This window comes from Crocuta crocuta, unplaced genomic scaffold (assembly GCF_008692635.1).
Source record: "Crocuta crocuta isolate KB4526 unplaced genomic scaffold, BGI_CrCroc_1.0 scaffold807, whole genome shotgun sequence".
NCBI lineage: Eukaryota > Metazoa > Chordata > Mammalia > Carnivora > Hyaenidae > Crocuta > Crocuta crocuta.
In genome coordinates, this window is record NW_027529481.1 from 637,203 (window position 1) to 646,339 (window position 9,137).

Sequence of the window (9,137 nt, forward strand, 5' to 3'; positions counted from 1 at the left end):
GCAACTTAGCAAGTATCAGTATTGATGAGTATATAAAATGGTATTAAAACTTGAAGTACTTAAATGATAAGTGGGGGTAGAATAATACAATAAAGAGTGGTTAGGCCATTCATCATGGTTTGGGAAAGGTTTTTGTGGAATGTATTTTAACCTGAGATCCATAGGATAAAGATTTTTTTCAGACAGAAACAAAATGATCAGGCAAGCATTGAGATGAAAAAGGAACTGACAAAAATGAGAAACTGAAACGTGGCCAAGGTGACCAGAACACACATGAAAGAGAGAGGAGACACAAAAGAATTTGAAAGGTGTATGGGGGTCAGACTGCGTATAATCTAATAGACTATGGTAAGGAATTTTTATTTGCAACTGAGTGACACCATGCAATTGGAAGGTGTTGAAGCTTTTTGTTCATCTGTTTGTTTGTTTCAAAACAGAATAGCACTGTCTAATTCATAATCCAAAAAGATGACTCGCTTATTTTTATGTTTTTTTTTTAATTTTTAATGTCTTCTTTTTTTGAGAGAGAGAGAGAGAGAGATAAGGTGAGCAGGGGAGGGTCCGAGAGAGAGGGAGACACAGAAACTGAAGCAGGCTCCAGGCTCTGAGCTGTCAGCACAGAGCCCGATGCGAGCTCGAACCCACAAACCATGAGATCATGACCTGAGCCAAAGTCAGATGATTAACTGACTGAGCCACCCAGGAACCCCTGATTTTTATTTTTAAAAAGGATTTAGATATGGGCAAGATTGAGAGATGAGACTGGTGAGGAAGGAAGTTCTAAGATATAATTTAAGTATTTTAAATTAAAATAGTCACAGAGTAAATAGAGAACAATGAATGAGCTTGAGATACATTTAGAAGGCAGAAACAATTGGAGCCATAAATTGATTCACTTGGGAGATGAAGGAAGTCCCTAAAGTTTCCAGCTTGAGCATCTTGGTGGGAAGTTTTAACAATTACTGAAAGAAGGAAATCCCTGAAGAGGATCAGGTTTGTCAGATGAAATCAAGAGTTTCTTTTGGAAAATATTGTTTGATATTTCTATGAAGCATCCATTTGAAAATGTCAAGTAGTCCAGTCACTGTGTGAGTCTAAAGGTCAAGGGAGAACTGTACAGAAACAAAGATATTATGAGTTATTATTATCAACAGAAACTGCAACTTCTGTTCGGACCATTCCTTATAGATAAGACTTCAAAAGTTGAATCTGAAATGCATTAATTATTCATGTGTTGATTGAGGGAAAGTCAGAAGGAATTATGAGTACTCCTCCCCAAGAAAACCACAATGGACTCCCCTCTGGTATTATGCTCTCAATAAGTGTTTAAGTTATAAGTCTGGTCCTAATAATTCCATGCTTTCTGAAGGAATACTTGAATCCATGGAACAAATAAGTAATAATAGAACCACTCTGGTAGATATTTCTATTTATTAGCTACATATTTAACTATTTTTATTATGTCACGATTTACTGGATATAGTCACCAACTACCAGAGAGATAGTACATACGAATAGGAAAGACTACTCTTAACATTAAGCTATCTTGCCATGTGGCTGAGAGTGAGACCCTGCTTCACACAGTTATGTTGAAAAACCTGACTGTCTAGTATCACTGTTTTGATAATTCCTACATTAGTCATCATTATACTTCCAGCAGCTGGTACGGTATCTGACATATAGTAGTATATCATTGTTGAATGAATGAATGAATGTACCCTAAATTCATGAGTAGTGAAACTCGCAAGACCTAAAATTAGCAAGTTAAATCTAGAAACTTTCTATTGTGTAAATTTGCTTCTCCTGTTTTTTTTTCTTCTTGTTTTCTCTTAATCGGAATGGAAGCAACTGCTCTCAGATTTTTGCTTTTGTTTGTTTCCACAAAAGCATGCTCCTTTCTATGGAAATGATAGAAAAATTACTATGTGTCAAATATTGCTCTAATTATGTTAACTGTATTTACTCATACATTATTCTACACTTCTTCAAGGTAGTCATCACAATCATCTGCATCTTACCGAGCACAGGTAACCCAGATACTAAATCTGTAGAGATAGGATACCAATATCCCATTTCTTACTTTCTGTAGGATTCTACAGGGTTTTTATTTGTAATTTTAAGTCTTGTCTCCGTATCTTAATGGGAAGATTTTGACAGGGGTTGTGCTCAAAAATCTTGAACTTCCTTTCTCTGATGATCCATCCGTTTGGTTCGGTGAGCACATTTAAAGATCAGACAGTTCTTAAAATTTCAATATTCATTTCTTGCTTTACTCTCTTGTGTGCGTAGTTTCCTAGAAAGTTAGAGATTCATAGAGAGTTTATCCAGAGGCTATTTTATGTCTCTCTTAACTTCAGAATTTCTTGATAAAATTCTATATGGTCCACCATTTACCCCAACCAGAATCACAACCTTAGACTCTTGGAAATGTTGTGTTTCAGGTGCCCGGGTAGGTCAGTTGGTTAAACATCTGACTTTGGCTCAGGTCATGATCTCATGGTTTGTGGGTTCATGCCCCACATTGGGCTCTGCATTGACAGCTCAGAGCCTGGAACCTGCTTTGGATTCCGTGTCTCCATCTCTCTCTGCCCCTCCCTCCACCTCCCACTTGTACTCTGTCTCTGTCTCTGTCTCTCTCAAAAAAAATAAACATTTAAAAAGAGTTGTTTTTTTTTTAATTTCTTGAGTTTTCACATTCTACACAAAATTAGGTCCACACTCTCTGACAGCACTGCTTCAAGTTTGTGCAGTCAGCCTAAACCTGAGAAATGAACAATTCTAAGTAACTGAAGGTGGGAGTAGATATGGAATAGAGCAACGCCAGGCCAAAAGGTTAAAAATACTCCAATTTTTCTTATCCAAAGCTGTAGCAGTTTTTAAAAATTAATGATTCTCTATTTCTTTTCTGCCTTTGATCATTTCCCCAGAGTCCACTTTTTTTTTTCAAAATTCTAATGCTCACATGTGTGTATGCATGTGTGTGTGTGTGTGTGTGTGTGTGTGTATGTAGAGGATCACCAGCCAATTCAGTCTGCATAACTGGAAATCTTAGTTCAGTATTTAAAAATACACCTGAGGGGCACCTGGGTGGCTCAGTTGGTTAAATGTCCGACTTTGGCTCAGGTCGTGATCTCACGGTCCATTGGTTCAAGCCCTGTGACGGGCTCTGTGCTATCATGAGAGCTTGGAGACTGGAGCTTCCTTCAGACTGTGTCTCCTTCTCTCTGCTCCTCCCTGCTAGTGCTCTGTCTCTCTCTCAAAAAATAAATAAGCATTAAAAAAAGCCTTTAAAATGCATCTGAAAGATCCACATAGTATCTTCATATAAAGCACTCAGTGCATTTCCTATCAGAGTGGGAAGTCCTGAATTAGCTTTTTTTTTTTTTTCAAATCCCACTTCAAGGGAGTAAAAATTCTCCCAAGGGAAAAATATTGTATGTTTTGATTAAGTTAACAAAAACTAAAACAGATTTGTCATGTTAAACCATATTTTCAGTTTTCTTTCTAGTCAGTGTTATTAAATATAGCTACCAAATTATTATCTATCCTGACAGCTTTCCATAGTTGTACAATATTATTCATCCCTCAGACAATAGGATTTGAATGAGGAAATTTATTCTTATGAGAAAGGTCATAATTTAACAATTCTGAATTACATTCAAACATCTTTAATTATAATTACACTAGTTTTGTGTTTATGACCAAGTTAAGGCTATCTAGCTAAAAAAATGAAAAATCAACCGAGTATTTTAATCAGGAGGGAAATATTTTCCTCCCTAAAAAATTACTTGAGCCCCATGAATACCTTAAAAGTATCTAATTACATATAATTCATATGCTGATTCTAAATAATCTTTAATTATTCATTAAAGCTGGTCTTTGAGTATTTAATGCGCCACACATTGTTGTCCCAACACACTACTCTTCGCAGTTCAACACAAAAAGCTATTCTATTATAGACTATACAAACCTAATAAAAGGATTTAGGATATTCATTGTGAATATTTACAAAATGTCTATTATAGAGATAGTCACTGAGCTGTCAAAACATTATGTCAACTCTCAGCCAATTAGTGTTCAAAATTAACTATCAAGCATTTGAGGCTAGATTTAGTTTACATTCTCTATTTTCCCAGGATACCCCTGCCTGCATATCATAATTCATTATATTCAACACATAACAGTACCAAACACCTATAAAGCATTCAATAAATGTTGGAAGAATAAAACTCTACAAACTTTTCTTATTCATCTTCAAAGTGAACTTAAAATCAGTCTCAATACTCAATGCAGGTACTCTGTGTATCTTGGTGTTAGAATTAAAAATTTAATGTGTTTTTCTTTCTTTTTTTATTTTTTAATGTTTTTATTTATTTCTGAGAGAGAGAGAGACAGTGTGAGCAGGGGAGGGTCAGAGAGAGAGGGAGGTACAGAATCTGAAGCAGGCTCCAGGCTCTGAGCTAGCTGTCAGCACAGAGCCCGACGACACAGGGCTCGAACCCACTAACCATGAGATCATGACCTGAGCCGAAGTCGGATGCTCAGCTGACTGAGCCACTCAGGCACCCCTGTGTCCTTTCTACCCACCTTGGGTCCTGTTTATTCTTCTTTTTCTACTTCCTTTAGGTATAAGGTTATATTGTTTAATTGAGCTTTTTCTTGTTTCTAGAGGTAGGCCTATATCAGATATATTTCCCCTTAGGACTATTTTCATTGCATCTAAAAGATTTTGGACCATTGTGTTTTCATTTTCATTTGTTTCCATATATTTTTTAAATTTCTTCTTTGATTGCTTCATTGACCTATTGCTTGCTTAGTATCACACTGTTTAGCTTCCACACATTCGTGTTTCTTCAGTTTTTTTTTCTTCTGATTGATTTCTATTTTCATACCTCATGGTTAGAAAAGACACATAGTATGATTTCAATCTTCTTACATTTATTAGGGCTTGTTTTGGAACTTAAATTATGGTCTATTATGGAAAATGCTCCATGTACACTTGAAAAGGATGGTATTCTGTTGTTTGGGTGTGGAATGTTCTGTATATATCTGTTATGTCCATCAGGTCTAATATACCATATGATCCAATAATTCCACTGCTGGGTATTTACCCCAATAAAATTAAAACACTAATTTGAAAATATATGTGCACCCTTATGCTTATTTTTTTAATTTGAGAGATAAAGAGAGAGAGAGCACACACACTTGAGTGAGGAGGAGGGCAGAGGGAGAAAAAATTGTAAGCATGCTCCCACACAGGGCTCAATCCCACAACTCTGGCATCATGACCTGAGCTGAAATCAAGAATCAGTTGCTCAACCAATTGAGCCACCCAGGTGCCCCTGCACTGCTATGATTGTTGAAGGATTATTTACAATAACCAAGATATGGAAGCAACCTAAATGTCCACTGATAGATAAATGGATAAGGAAGATGTGGTGTGTGTCTGTGTGTGTGCGCGCGTGTGTGTGTGCGCGTGCGTGTGTGTGTGTGTGTGTGTGTAAAAATATGTAATGGGAGGACACCTGGGTGGCTCAGTCCGTTAAGCATCTGACTTGATGTCAGCTCAGGTCATGATCTCACAGTTTGTGAGACTGAGCCCTGTGTCAAGTCCCAACCTGACTGATATTCTCTCTCTCCCTCTCTCTCTGCCCCTCACCTATTCATGCTCTTTCTCTTCCTCAAAATAAATAAATAAGCTCTAAAAAAGAAAAAATATATGTAGAATGGAATATTATGCATTCATAAAAAGAGGTGAGATTGTGCCATTTGTGACAACATGGATGGATTTAGAGGCTAGTATGCTAAGTGAAATAAGCCAGACTGAGAAACACAGATACCATAAGATTTCACTCATATCTGGAATCTTTAAAAGACAAGTGAATAAACAAATAAACAAAAAATACAATCAGATCTGTAAATACAGAGAACAAACTTATGGTCGCCAAAAGGAAGAGGGTGGGAAGATGAGCAAAATGGGTGAAGGAGAGTGGGACATATGGGCTTCCAGTTATGGAATGAATAGTCATGCAAATAAAAGGCAAAGCATAGGGAATATAGCCAAAGATACCGTAATAGCACTGTATTGTGACGCATGGTAGCTATGCTTGTGGTAACCTCAGCATAACATATACAGAAGCTGAATCACTATGTTGTACACCTGAAACTAATGCAAATTGTCTGTCGATTATACTGAAATTAAAAAATGAAGAAATGTAATATGCCATATACACACTGTGGGCTAGGCCCTAGATGGAATGTTTTTTGTAAATTCTCATTAAACCTTAATAATACTCTTGTGAAACATTTATTATTACCCCTCTTATGGAGTAAAACATTAGATATTTCTTGGGCACAGAGCTAATGCATACCGAAGCCAGATATTTAATCCATTTGTTAGATCCCAAAGCCTCCGGACTTCATATAATACTTCCTCTCTGGAAAACTGCATGACAAATCACTTTAGAAAAGTCAAGCACTATATAAATATAAATTACTATTACTTAAAAAGAATTGTGAATCCTAAGACACTCTGGAAGATTTATCCAAAATGAGTCTACTGTATTATTTCTTCCTTTGATAATTTTCACTAGTTTGAAAAAGCAGTTGGACACTTGAATAAATTGTTCACATATGTTTATAAGTTGTTTCTGAAATTTCAGTTGGGAAATATTGTTAGGTGAATTCACAAATGCCTTAGTAATCATACGTTGTGTTGATTAAGACATCGACTTCAACCTTGACATAAATCTCCAGTGGAACACCGCAAAGTTGTGGCCTTGTCCTCACCTGTCTATCATTTTTATTTCATACATTAGATGGGAATATAAAAGGATACTTATCATATTTTCAGGAAACACAAAAATAGGTAGAGGGCAAATAATACATTAATAAAATCAAGATTCAATATATCAGTGAGAAACTCAAATCCCAGGCTAATGTGCAGATAAGAAAATGTGCACTTATATTTTTCAGCTCAAAAATAACTAACATACGTCTATGGAAGAAAAAATACTTGGCATGAGTTAATGTGAAAATTATCTGTGGCTGCAAATCTCCTAATGAGCTAAGGTGTGAGATGGTTGCTTACAATAGCTAGCCAATATTAGAAGTTTAAAAAAAGGAATAATCTCCCTACAGTGAAACGGGCAGACCAACTTTGTGCTATACAAACCAAACTTGATTATGTACAATTTGACATTATTTAATGTATATTGATAAGCCAGAACAAGTTAAGAGGAAGAAGAAATAAGAGATAAAGCTAGTGAGAGAATTGAAAATATCTCAAATAGAAGCTAAGTGTAGAAAATTTCATGCAGCTTGGAAAAGAACTGAATAGAAGAAAAAGCATTCAAGTTATTTTTCAACTATCTAAAAGATTTTTTTTAATCAAAGAATGGTTAGTCTTACTCTATGTGGCTCCTAAGAGTAGAGCTAGAGCCAGAAGTGGAAATATGAGAAGCAGATTTTGAATTAATATAAGAAGAATAAGAAGAGGTGCCTGGGTAGCTCCATCTGCTAAGCAGCGACTCCTGATTTCAGCTCAGATCTTGATCCCATGGTTGTGGGTTCAAGCCCCATGTTAGGCTCCATGCTCGGTATGAAAACTACTAAAGAAATAAATAAATAAGAAGAAAGAGCTGCATAACAAAAAATGCATTGCCTTTAAAGACAAGGGCCCCTCCTGTCATTAAAGCTATTGCAGCCAAAACAATGTGTGTGGTACTTTAATGCAGGTTTGAATTACCAAATAAAATTTCTTTTATTTTTAAAAATGGTAATATCAATGACGTTAATGATAATGGGTTACCCTTTACTGTATTTAGAACTACTCTGGTTTTCCATTTTAAAAAAAAAATTCATGTAAAAGATTTCTGTAAATATATAGCCAGAAGCATGTGAATAGCATGTTCCAGTCTCTTCTATGGAATATAAACCCCTTATCCTAGATCTTGCGTCCAACTCTTGATATCACTCTGTAATTTTCTTTTGCTTGTGAGTCAAACTTCAATGTTGTCTATTATCAGTTTAGACATCTTCCATTTACTCCTCACTATCCTGGATTCTGGCTTCTGTCTCCATCACTGCGTTGAAATTAAACAAAGATCCCCATAATTTCTATATGATTGCATTTCAGCTCTTGTCTTACTGACTTTGGAACTACTAACTGCCTAAAATTTCCTGTCCCCTTGAATTCTCTGAGCTAAAGATATCCTTTGCCATCCAAACTCCTGCTGGCTGAACTCAGGAACTAAATAGATTCAGAAGGTAAAGGAAACATTTTTAAAAAACTTTATCTGTAATTCTCTGACTTCTTCATTTTTTCATGGCTTAATCTACCACTCTTTCTGTTTCCCATTTCCCATTTTCCAGGATTTTCTCCTGCTCTAGTGTTACTTTCAAGACTTTATTTTCTTTTTAAAAATGTTTTTAATGTTTATTTATTATTTGAGAGAGAGAAACAGAGTATGAGTGGGGGAGGAACAGAGAGAGAGGGAGACACAGAATCTGAAGCAGGCTCCAGGCTCCAGACTGATAGCAGAGAGCCCAACGTGGGGCTCGAACTCACAAACCACAAGTACATGACCCAAGGCGAAGTTGGACACTCAACCGACTGAGCTACTAAGGTGCCCCAAGACTTCCCCTATTTTCAAGGTTTCAAATGCCACCACATAATAATAATTCTCAGAATTATATTCCTAGTATTGGTCTTCCACTGAGCTTCTATCTTGTAAGTACAGCTCAATGCTCACCTGACCCGTAGGAACTTCAAACTGAGCTTATCCAAAATTGGACACATCTCTGTCACTCCTTCAAATCTATTCTTGTGTCTTATATCTTAGTCATGAGTCTTATCATCATTCTAGTCATCTAATGCATAAAACAAATTGTCATCATAACCTCCTCTCTTTCCCTCACACCCAACAAATTACTGAAATGTGCTAAATTTTTAATAAGTTCTATTTAAGCCTCACATTAATGATTACAACCTTCTTAATGCACCCCCTATTTCTTGCTCCCCTTCTGACCTTTCCACAAATCCATCCTCGTCTTTCCCCAATTAAACATATCATGCCACAAATTAAAACACTTTAATAGTCCTCTCTCATATAGATAGGCAATATAAAGAGTAGAGC